General features: G+C 45.1%; 1 protein-coding gene across 3 annotated transcripts in view; it reads left to right on the top strand.

Annotated features, from left to right (window-relative positions):
- Positions 1-12,661, top strand: part of LOC135206267 (FUN14 domain-containing protein 1-like) — a 116,653-nt gene that overhangs the window by 2,267 nt on the left and 101,725 nt on the right. Inside the window, exon 2 of one of the 3 annotated variants that reach the window (XM_064237685.1) lies at positions 6,270-6,319. The exons of 1 other annotated variant lie outside the window; for it this stretch is intronic. The gene's annotated coding sequence lies outside the window, so the exon portion shown is untranslated. Of the gene's footprint in view, positions 1-6,269; positions 6,320-7,179; positions 7,239-12,661 lie in introns of those variants that run through there. One more of the 3 variants, XM_064237686.1, reaches the window with a different exon arrangement.

Here is a 12,661-nt window from a genome sequence, read left to right as displayed (position 1 = left end):
GGGTAGTGAACCTGCTAACCTTCCTGTAGACTTTATTTTGCATAACCCTGTAGTATGGCCTACGGGCTATGTATATGTCTACGAGAGGTGCTCGCTCTCCTTCATTGCTGTGAAGTGCTACTTCTGTAATTGTTACTCCTAACCCTGCAGTGTTGCCTTCGGGCCCTAAGCAGTGTCTGTAGAGAAATTGCCCTTTCTCTGATACTCCTTCGATTCGTAACTTAGAATCGAAAGTGCTTGCTTTAGAGAGTAAAAGTGAAGTGCAGAAGTGCAGTGATACCCCTTGTGTAGTGGAGGGTGCGTCAGATCGGCCTCGTTTCGCCTCTAGGCCGGGACCTCTGCTTGACTCCCAGAACCAGTGAGAGAGCATGTCGAAAGCCGAAGGAGGGTTACGAGGAACCCCCACCGATCTGGCGTGCCTTCGGCAGTTTCTGATGAAAATCCCCAGACTGCCTAAGTGCGTGCACGTGCACGAATCCTGAAGGATTGCTTCTCGTCCTCCGAAGCGTCCTCCCCGCGCAGGGGTTGGAGCTTTCGGATGGACTCGCGCCCTCTAAATAGAAGCTTTATAGAAGAGGACGCTTCACGTCCTCTCTCTCTCTCTCTCTCGTTATGCGTTTCAGTGAGAAGTAAGAAGGCGAACGTCGCCTGAACTCGTGTCCGTCTTTCCACCGAGAAATACGTAAAAGAAGTCATAGTAGCAGTAAGCTTTTGAGAGCGGACGCCCAAGCCAGGGGCGCGCGGGTGCACGCCAAGCGCGCGCCAGTGGACGCCGAGCGTGCGCGCAGTGGACGCCGAGCGCGCTCCAATGGACGCCGAGCGCGCTCCAGTGGACGCCAAGCGCGCTCCAGTGGACGCCGAGCGTGCACCAGCGCACGCCAGGTGTGTCGCCTGGCTGAACGTTTCTGTTGAACTCTTCAAGCTCTTGTTTCAGATTTGGGCTTAAAGAATTTTTACCTCTACCTTCGATGATACCTTCTACCTCACCTGCAAAGAATGTGAAGTAGGCAGTGCTTCGGAGTAAGCTTAAAGTGAACAGACAACTTCTTCGAAACCCAGCAAGACATCGGGTTTCGTGAATTCAAGAGGTCTCTGTCAATTAATATTGCTTTTCGCATAGGTGGATGGAGTTAAGGAAAGCTCAAGGGAAGTTCTCGTTTGCTCTACCGCAAGCTTTGCCATTCTGCCAATAAATTTAAGTTGCCACTACCGCAGTCAAGACTTTGCGATAAGGCAGTTACGGGTTATAAAGGCTCGATGTCCTGCACGTCAGGACTCTTGGCAACGTTCAGTAGGATTCTTGCAAAGGCACTCATCAAAAGTACGCTCTTTCAGGAGAAGCGCAAGACAGGACTGCCTTTGCCATACTGCCAATAAATTTTAAGCTTTAGCAGGCATTAGTTGTGATACGGGAGAGGAAGCTGGTTGGAGAGTTTCTTCCTCTTCCCAGGATAATTTTGCCAGCTTTTTAGCCCATCTGAAAGGGCTTTTCAGATGATAGATTTTGTTAGTTCCTAGTCGGGACTACGCTGCCGAATTGAACATCGTCGTAATACCTGACGTAAGCCCAGTCTCTTAACAGGATTCTTGCCCCTTCCTCGTTTGAGACGGGAATCGGAAAATAAATGCTCGACTTCCTGGATTACGTTTTGTCAATTCAGTGACTCCCATTGACAATATACTATCGTTTTGTCAAGTAAGTGGGTATCCCCTCATTGACAAAATATCTCTTTGTCCCGTAAATGGGTTAGTTCTCATTGACAACATCTCATTAACTTGATATTGCGTAAGCGAATAAGCTCTTATTGACAAGATTCGGAAGAGCTCTCATTCGTCATTCGCAGACTCGTACAAGAAATAGACTTGTAGACTACGTCAATGAACGCTTATGTCCAATAACATAAGAAGCTTGAGCTGACTGCTTCGATTCTCCTAAGTTTTGTTCATGAAACTTGCCTGTCAGATATGTATGTAGCTGTATTTCCGAATTCAGCTATATATATGTCTGCCAGGTAAGTATGAACAAACTTTATTGTGATATAATTTCATATTTTGCCTTGCGTTATTTTATTTCTGGTTGGTTCAAGTCATATACGCTTGCTGTAGTTACCTCTTCGGATGGCAACCGAGAGGTCTATGGTCCATTTTAAGGACATTTAATCGTTACTCCCTGCAGCCTTCCAGGAGTTTCCGATTTATCTTTTACCGTTGTATGGTAGTGTTCTGACGACACAAACGCATCTATATATTTAGCGTTTTCTGTTTCGCTTAAATATACCAGCTTGAGAGTCTCTTTATGCTAAAAATAACGAACCTTTTTCTTCATAGAATAGGGTAGCTGGCAACCCAGGCATAAAGTTAAGAGACGACGATGACGGACGATCGTAAGCTGCTGCTGTCACTGTCCTCTGACTCCTCTCCTCCAGTCCAAACGAGCCAGTACCAACTCGTTCGCTGTCATGCGCTGTAGGTTAAGTCTCTCTCTCCTGCGGGATTGACTGACTAACCGTATCTCTGTGCTGGCAGTTACGTCTCTCTCTCTCTCCTGCGGGATTGACTGACGAACTGTATCTCTGCCCTACAATCACGGACTTTAGCCTAAGATTGAGGGGATTTCTTACATGAATGAATAAACATTGCATTCGTTTGGCCTTAATATGTTCTACAGAGATATCTTACTCCTTTCGGTGCTCGTTACCGCACGGTATAGGACTACGAGTCTACCACAACATTGCACTATTATATGCTCTCTTGCTTAGGCAAAGCGCAGCCTTATTAGGGAAGTAAACATACTGTGTGAGGGAATGGATGAGCTTGCTGGGGACCATTTCCTTCCTAAAGAAGTTTGTTTTCCCTGAATAGACTGCAATTCAGACCTCTACAGTTTTTTCCTACCGGGAAACTGAAATTTTATTAAAGATCTAGGAATGATTCTGAACATCTCTCGGTGCGTTAAGTATCTCTTGAGGTGATAGAAAGAAGTTGCCGGACATCTGGAGAGGGTTTCAGATGTCCTGGATCATAATCTGAAAGAAGTGGAAGCAATTCAGTCGTCCCTCCAGTCCTCGAAACGAGTTTTTGGAACCATGGTCCATATCAACTCTGATCTTCCACAGCTCTCTCATATCTTAGGAAGTATCTTCTCTCGGTCCCGGTTCGGGTTTACGAGAAAGAGCCTATTATAACAACAGGCGTAGAATGGAACGATCCTCTAGAGGTTCGTTACAGGATTGCAAAAGTCCGTTCGAATCGTCTCGATCGAAGGCAGCAACTACTGACTTCCGAGTGGAATCTTTCTTTAGAAGTATGTTGAGAGTTGTGGAGACTTTAGGTACGTCCTTTCATTCATCTCTTCGCTAGGTTGAGGACGAAGAGGCTTCTTCTTCTCTGCTCCCTTTTTCTCGATCCGGGAGCGGTAACATTAAACGCCATCCTATGATATTGAACGGGGATGGATGTTTAGTCTCTTTTCCCCTTTTTCAATCACTTAGGAAATGTAATAAGATGATTTATATCATCACAGGGAGCGACAATGACGCTAATCGCCCCATGTTGGCCTTCAAGACCCTAGATTCACAGAGGTCACGTCCTTCCAAGGACCTTTTCCGAGAGAGTCGGTCTCCTTTAACACGAAAGGTACCTATAACCTCTCCGCTCTGAGTCTGACTACGTTCAGACTATCGAGATGTTGACAGCATAAGATTGCAGTCTTCCCTTTCCGTTTGAAGAATGGGATAAGCTGGCAGTCACAACTATTAAAGAATACGCAAATATGTTGTTGACGGCCTTTGGGCTCAGAGATTTGCTTCTGTCAAACAACAAAGCCCTTCACGATCTTTGAGTTCTGTGAAATCTCGAAACTCGCTCACCATCTACTTTTTGTCTCACCTGTTTTCTCGGAGTCAGACACTCGTGCGAGATCAGGAGACATATAGTAGCCCTGAGTTTCTTGTTGACGAAGTCGGTTGCGTTTATACACCCCCGATGATCGTTTAACATGAGACCAGGTTGGACTGTCAGGCATTCGTCCTTCGGGACTGAATCGCCTTTTTGCTCCTCGCTCCTTTCTCCTGGCACCAGAAGCTCGAGTCAGGAGTGGCTCAGGAGTTGATTCGCTAACGACGTTGGGTTGCGTTGATACACCCCCCAAGGTTTGCTTAGCTTGAATCGCCCAGGCAGTCCAAACACTCATCCTTCAGCGAAGAATACTAGTGCCTTATGGTCTTCAGGGTACAGCCTTGCTGTCCTTGATTCGTCTGACTGGTCAACTGGTCGGTCACCTGACGTTAGTACAGACGGACTGACTGTGCATGTCCAGATCGAAGCTTTCAATATGGAACTTAGACATAGTCTGAAGTTCTTGATGTCAAAGTATTCGAACATCTCCTACCTGTTAACTTCTTGCATGTGATCAGGAAGGCATTTTTCTAACACCCTAGATACGACAAAGAGGGTTAGTGAGATTTTAAGCCATCGTCACAAGTTTTGGCTTTAGAGAACACAAGGCGGTGTGCTCTCTAAGCTTTTCGTTATGGCCTAAGAATGGAAACCCGTTTTGTCCTTGGGCCAGGAGCTTGGAAGCAAGGATGGCACAAGTTAGTGGGCAGGAGCCAGAGAGAGTCCTGTGCCCTGTCAGGTCTCTCAAGTTTTATCTACATAAAACTCAAGAAAGTCGAAGTCGTACGGACAATCTGCAGTGTTCCGAAAAGACCAGACTTGCCCATATCGAAGAACACCCTGGCTTTATTGTTAAGGAGGTCTTTCAAAAAAGCTCCTTCTTTGTGTTTGCACAAAGATTTGAAATCTTTTGATTTGAATGCTCACGAGGTGAGGGCGCGGCCTCGGAAGCATTTCAACAGAGCATGGCACTCAGCAACATCCTGAGTACCATGTTTTAGCGAAGCAACTCTGTGTTCAATTCACACTCCCTGCGAGATGTGAAGATGGCATATGAGATCTGCTGCTCGCTAGGGCCATACGTGTCTGCAGACACAATCTTGGGGGCAAGAAGTACCACTCATCCTATCCTGTAGAAAATGGTTAGGAAGAGCTCTTAATTTAGTAGTTGAGTCGCCGACAACGGTGACTTCTTAACTCTTAAGCCTTAGTTAACACACCTTAACTTTGGCTAGGTGGGTCAGGTGGTGATATATATTTTTATATATATATTTATTTTACTTCTTAGCCCACATGGTATGGTCAATATGGTCTAGTCACGTCGTGGTCTCGCCCCTGTTGACAGATCATCTGGAGTGCACCAGCTATATAGGTCTCTCTCGCTGGCAACTCTAGTAGCAACAAGCAGACTTACGCGGCAGTAACCACGAAGTCAGCTATGCTAACAGGTAAGGAATCAAGATATCAATTATCTGCATATATATGTTTCCTAAAATCTTCTATTCTGTCTACTCCCACCACCAAAGGTGGGATTCAGCTATATATATATCTGACAGGTAAGTTTCATGAACAAAATGATATTGTAATGATACAATTAAGTTTGTTCATACTTACCTGGCAGATATATATAATCAAGTACCCACCCACCTCCCCTCAGGAGACAGTGGAAATAAAAATTATGAATAGAAAATGGGAATGATTCCTGATACCCGCCTCCCAGCGGCGGGAATGGGTACTAACCACCTGACTCCCACTGCGTGTGTCGTAAGTGTTTAAATTTCTGTCGGATTCGGAAAAATACAGCTATATATATATCTGCCAGGTAAGTATGAACAAACTTAATTGTATCATTACAATATCATGTTTCTGAATTTCAACATTAAACATCTTCAAGCCAGTGATTTAAGGATTATAATGATATATATGAATTATGAAGAAAGTCATAATATATAGTAAAAAGGAATAATGAGAGGGATATAGGACGACTGATTGAAGGAAAGAAAAATCAATGGGATAAATTAATTTTCTCCATAAGGTATCGATATCTTAGTAATTATTTTTTTCATAGAGATTTCCTCTATAGTAGGATTTGAAAGGGTGATGGTGATAATGATAGTGACAATAATTAAGTCTTGACATTTAAAAGCCACAGTAGTGTTGTAAATATATTTTTGTACAGTGCTAAAAATTACTAGGGGAGACTTTCAGATACTGCTCCGTATCTCTCTTCAGTCTCTCCTAGTAATTTTTAGCATTGTACAAAAATATATTTTTAACACTACTGTGTCTTTTAATTATCAATATTATAGCCTAGTTATGGAGGTTCCTTAGTTCTGTCAATTAAGTCTTAATATTCTTTTTCCCCCCATAAGACTTCTGTTGAGGCGTTGTGATCATCATGATGACATCATCGAGTGATCAGGTGAGCAGCACCTGACTGTACAAAGATAAAGGAGAGATATTAATAATCTTAATCTTTTTCTTGTTATTTTCATATATCCCTATCTATAATTTTTTTTGGTAGCAATGTCTTCCATCACATTTTAAGTTCGAAACTGTATGAAACAAAAGATGATAAATGATGAATGCGCTGGGATCTCATGTAAGGAATGAAAGAATATTTTTTATATTAAGAATTTCTTGTTTATTTCACCATAAATATTTTAGCATTAAGTTTACTGAAGTACATAATGCTTATATCATTATTATCCTTAAATCATTGGCTTGAAGACGTTTAGTGATGAAATTCAGAAACATTCCTTTTCTGCAGATAAAACTGAGGTGTAATGAAAGTTATAATTTTTGAAAGAGAGGTAGAAACATACATTCTGCCTATGTGAACTCTCGAGCGAGACTGAGAGTTTCTAGTCCTGTGATTGGCTTATCAACAACCAATCAGGAGCTTCGTATAAAATTGGCGATTTATAAGACGCTGTAATGGACCAAGTTTCGTTTATCTGTGCCATAAGGGGCCGATAATAGAGTTATGGCGCCATAACATACCTAATAGAGGCACCATTAACCAAAGCATGGCACCATAAACCGTTGTTTCAGTTAATGGCAGTTTTCGCATATCAGCAAACCCCCCCTTCCAGAGCGGAACCCCTGCTGATAACCGTGACCTACCTGTAGTTGAACGTATGCTAAAAACAATATTCTCATTAGTAAATTTTATTATCTTTTGTGAATGCATCGCAAGCAGCTGGCTTGCCCAGAAATAGATGGTAATGAAAGACTCTCCTCTCTAAGGATTTAAGCTCACTGTACTATTTGTTTCCCCAGAGGAAAAGGTTGAACAGGAGATTCTTCTTCAGTGTATTACAGTATCTCTCGTGATGAAGGTAATTCTGAACCATCGTTATCTTAATTGTTTTTGGTTGTACTGTACACATGTAATGGGTACTACTTTTCCATGGTGACTGTCCAAAAAATAGATGTCATGCATCTTTGCCATAACACCTTTGCCATTGGCAGTGATAGTTTATCTTCCAGCTATCATGTTCTAATTTTTCCATATTAATTGGGGGCAACAGCCCATCTCACAGCCTTAGTCTATTTTATGCCCTGGCTTGAAAATCTTTTTCATAAGGGGAGCAGTTGAATAAAATGTCACCAGGGGCATTAGAACTTTGGTAACAACCTATAGTGGTACGTCAGTTTTCGTACATAATTCGTTTCGGAACCTCCCACGAAAACCGAAACGTATAAAAACCCACAAAAATATTAGCAAACAATACATTTTACAGGGAATAAACAGTTTTATGCATGACACTTACCTGGCAGGTATATATATAGCTTATCCTCTTGACGCACTGGCAGAATTTCAAAACTCGCGGCAACCGCTAGTACACTGGTAGTTCAGGTGATGGCCACCCCGTTCCCGTGGCGCTGGTACTTGGAACTATTCCCGTTTTCCTCAGATTTTCTCTGCCAGCCGAACCGGCAACATCGTTGTTGGTTCTCTGTTAGAATTTCCTGCTCGTTGACTGACTTTTTGGATATTGGTATCGTATTCACGAAGTTAGCGTGGCAATCGCATTTTGTTTGGATTTTGATTTAGTATGTCTGATTCAGGAAGTATGTTTAGAGTTTGTGTGAAAGAAGGGTGTAAGGTGAGACTGCCGAAATCATCGGTAGATCCACATACTATTTGTAAGAAGTGTCGGGAGTTTGTATGTACGTGGGACAATAGGTGCAATGAATGTCAGTGTCTGAATGAGAAAGAGTGGAAGGCTCTTATGAAGTATGTTGAGAGATTAGAAAAAGATCGGGTTAGAAGATCTGTCTCTAGGAGTGAGAGATCGGGATCTTCGAGTAAGCCTTTGAATGAATCTTTGCATGTGTCTTCTCCAGCTCATTCACATGTAGACGTAGCACCTTCCCCTCAGGTTTCTCCTGCGCCCGTTGCTGTATCTGAGGATACTACTGATCCACAAATCGTGAAAGTGTTCGCTGCCCTTGCGTCCATGGGAGATCAAATTAAACGATTAACAGACAAAGTGGAAGTGTTCGGTGACAGTGTTGTGGAGGGGGCGCCTGATCGTCCCTCTCGTGCTCCTAGACCGAGACCTCTGTCAAGCTCCCAGACCCAAGGGAGAAGGCATGTCGACAGTCGAAGGGAGGCGAGAGGGGTTTACTCGCGATCAGTCGTCCCTTCAGGCAGTCCTGTTGCTTCCCAGGCTGCAGCAGTACGCCATGGAAAAGGCGATACTGGGAAGTGCCGTTATTCTTCGGATAGTTCGGCGTCAGGAAGGAGTAGGCGTTTCGCGGAAGTATCGCGTCCTCTCAAGAGGTCATACTTTCCGTCCTCATCACAGGATGAAAGGGCTGTTGACCAAGAAGGGTGGAGTAGCCCTGAGATTTTTTCATCGGAGGATGAAGAAATTATCCCTATCAAAAGGAAGAGGATTTCTCGTCAGTTGGAAGTTACTAGCGGTGCGGTGAGAGGTGTTTCTCCGCTTAGAGGAACTCCTCTGCGTAGACCGCAGGTTCGCTCGCCTCTCCGTGTTAGCCCGGTGCGTCCTCGATCTCCTCATCATCAGGAGTCTCGTAAGGAAGCGGAGACGAAGGAAATTTTGCGGGACATGCAGGAGAGATTAGCAGTGATTGTACAATCATGGGAGAAGCCCGAACAACCTTCGGTTAGACGTAAGGACTCGTCTCTCCCGGTTAAGTCCTCCAAGAGGACGCAGGACGTGCAACGCAAGCCAGGACGCAGTGCATCCCTTAAGAAGGACGAAGCAGTGCAGGACGCAAGAGGAAGAGTGATGGACGCATGGTGGACGCATACGTTCAGGAGGACGCAGGACGCAGGCGGCAGCAAGTCGAAACTTTTTCTCGACAAGGAAGAGAGGAGTTTTACAAGGAGACAGCGCCGCATTCACTCTCTAAGCAGGCTCTGCATAAGGAGTCCGCTTTGGAGAGTCATCAGGATCTTGGTTTTCAAGATATTTCTTCGCAGGAGGAAGAATTTGTGGAGAGTGCGGAAGAGGACAAGAATGTGGAAGCTCCTTCTTCGGACTACAAGAGACTAACAGAGTGCCTTCTTTCTTTGTTTGAAGGAGATTTTCAACCTTCAGGCCCGCCATCGCCTTTGTCTCAATTTTCGAAGACGAAGACAGCCAAGAAATCGTCTTTTTTGAAAATGACTTTGTCTATTTCGGCCAAGAAAGCCCTTCAACGCGTAAATGAGTGGTTGAAGGAGAAGAGAGAGTCGGGGAAGACTTCTTTTGCCTTTCCTCCGGCCAAGTTGGCTTCTAAGTCTGGTGTTTGGTATGCTACGGGGGAAAGTCTTGGCCTGGGAGTTCTTGCCTCCTCCCAGGGAGACTTTTCCAACATAGTGGACAGCTCCCGTAGACATGCTTTACATTCAGCCAAAGTGTGGTGGACTTCGTCAGAGTTCGACCATTTACTCAAAGGTATCTATCGGACTTTTGAGGTGTTTAATTTTCTTGACTGGTCGTTGGGGGCCCTGGCTCGGACTTCGGAGATGGAAGATTCGTCAGAATCCGAGTTGCCCGAGAAGTATCATGTCCTGTATGGATAAAGCCTTGAGAGATGGAGCTAATGAATTGGCTTCACTTTTTACAGCAGGCGTTTTGAAGAAAAGACATCTTTTGTGCTCGTTCGCTGCTAAAGGAGTCTCGAACGCGCAAAAGTTGGAGTTGATGTTCTCTCCGCTTTCAGGACAGCTCTTCCCTCAGGATATCATTAAGGACATCTCGCTCTCCCTCACTCAGAAGGCTACTCAGGATCTTCTTTCGTCTTCTGTAAGGAAGTTTTTACCTTCCAATGTAATGAAGAAGACTCCGAAGGATACAAAGACATCACAGCAGCCCTTTCGGGGGTAGGACTTTTTCCCCGACCAGCATTTAGATGGAAAAGAGTTCCAGCCAAAAGAGGTTCGAAAACCTCAACCAAGCAATGAGTCAGAAGTCCTCCAGACTTGTGTGGGGGCCAGACTTTTAGACTTCTGGGAAGTCTGGCAAAGCAAAGGAGCGGATCCTTGGTCTGTAAAGGTAGCGAAGGAAGGATACAAGATCCCCTTTCTCAAGAAACCACCTCTCGCTACAGCTCCGAGAGCCCTAGGGGCTCATTACATCGATTTAGAGAAGAGAGAGGCTCTTTGGCATCAAGTTGTCAGCATGTTAGAAAAGGGGGCCATAGAACCGGTTCTGGATCACGAATCCCCAGGTTTTTACAACCGTCTGTTTCTGGTACCGAAGTCATCAGGAGGTTGGAGGCCAGTACTGGACGTAAGTCAGCTAAACTTGTTCGTAGAAAAGACCAAGTTTACGATGGAGACGAACGATTCAGTACTGGCAGCGGTACGACCAGGGGACTGGATGGTAACACTGGACCTTCAGGATGCGTACTTCCATATTCCGATTCACCCAAGGTCCAGGAAATATTTGAGATTCGTGATCCAGGACAGGATTTATCAATTCAAAGCCCTTTGCTTCGGTCTGTGCACGGCTCCTCAAATTTTTAAAAGAATGATGTCGAATGTGGCGAAGTGGCTTCATTTGTTAGGAGTCCGAGTCTCTCTCTACCTCGATGATTGGCTCATAAGAGCACAATCAAAACAGCAATGTCTGGAGGACACGAACATCACATTGGAGTTAACTCAGCAACTTGGAGTCTGATGGTAAAACCTGAAAAAGTCATGGTTGATCCCCTCTCAGGAGCTAGTTTGATTGGGGATTCTGATATCCTCAGTGACTTTTCGGGCTTTTCCGTCACCCGAAAGGCAGACCATGTGCCTGCGGAAAGTGCAAGAATTCCTATTGAAAGACCAATGCTCGGCGAGAGAGTGGATGAGCCTGCTGGGGACACTCTCTTCGTTAGAGCGGTTCATTTCACTAGGGAGACTTCACATGAGGCCCTTACAGTTCTTTCTGAACGAAGTCTGGCCAAGAAGATCGCAACCAGATTCCTTCCGGTTTCCAATTCCTTCAAAGATAAAGGAGGAATTAAAATGGTGGCTAGTTCCGGGGAGGTTGTCAGAGGGTACGTCACTCCAGCAGAGGAACCCAGACCGGATATTATTTTCCGACGCGTCAGACGCAGGCTGGGGAGCGACGCTGGGCCCTCGGGAGGAGTCAGGCCTTTGGAACGAGGAAGAAAAGGCATGGCACATAAACAGGAAGGAACTGATGGCGATCTTCTTGGCTCTGAAAGCGTTCAGACCGTGGATCAGCGGCAAAGTGGTGCAGATCAACGCGGACAATACCACAGCTCTGGCATATATACGAAAACAAGGAGGAACCCACTCGTTGTCCCTTTGCAACTTGGCGAAGGAGATTCTTCTGTGGTCGCAGAGAGAAAACGTCACCCTGCTCACCAGGTTCATTCAAGGAGAGAAGAACGTCAGAGCGGATCTGTTGAGCAGGGACGGACAAGTGCTTTCCACGGAGTGGATGTTGCATCTTCAAGTATGCCAGAGACTAGTGGAAGCTCTGGGGAACACACCAGTAGTGGATCTTTTCGCTACCGCAGCGACGAAGAGGTTACCGAACTATTGTTCTCCAATCCCGGACCTCTGCAGTCGCAGTCGATGCCTTCCTACTAGATTGGACGGTCTAGATGCGTATGCTTTTCTTTCCCCCCCGTTCAAGATTTTAGGAAGGGTAATGAAAAAATTCAGAGAAAGTCGAGGAACAAGGCTGACTCTGATAGCCCCATACTGGCCGGCACAAACGTGTTCACAGAGGTACTGGAATGGACAGTGGATTCTCCGAGAAGTCTACGAGAGTAGATCTTCTCAAACAACCCCACTTCGACAGGTTCCACAAGAACACCCTCGCTCTGGGTCTGACTGCGTTCAGACATACGAAAGACTTGTCAGAGCGAGGGGGTTTTCTAGAGAAGCCAAGCGAAGGCAGTTGCAAGAGCACGAAGGCCATCAACTATCAAAGTGTACCAGTCGAAGTGGGAGAACTTCCGTAAATGGTGTAAGAATCGGAAGATTTCTTCATCCAGTACCTCTGTGACACAATTGCAGATGTCCTTCTATACCTGAAGAAGGAACTGGGTTTGGCTAATCAGACAATTAAAGGTTATAAGTGTATGTTGTCTGCAGTGTTTAGACACAGAGGTTTAGATCTGTCCAACGACGCAGATCTTAGAGATCTTCTCAGATCTTTTAATACAAAGAAGGATCGACTTTGCAGAACTCCTTCTTGGGAATTGGATGTCGTTCTCAAGTTCTTGGAGACGGATAGGTTTGAACCTATGGGCAGCTCGTCTTTTGCGAGAGCTAACG

This window comes from Macrobrachium nipponense, chromosome 29 (genome assembly GCF_015104395.2).
Source record: "Macrobrachium nipponense isolate FS-2020 chromosome 29, ASM1510439v2, whole genome shotgun sequence".
NCBI classification, from domain to species: Eukaryota; Metazoa; Arthropoda; class Malacostraca; order Decapoda; family Palaemonidae; genus Macrobrachium; species Macrobrachium nipponense.
This window is presented reverse-complemented; position numbering and strand designations above follow the sequence as displayed.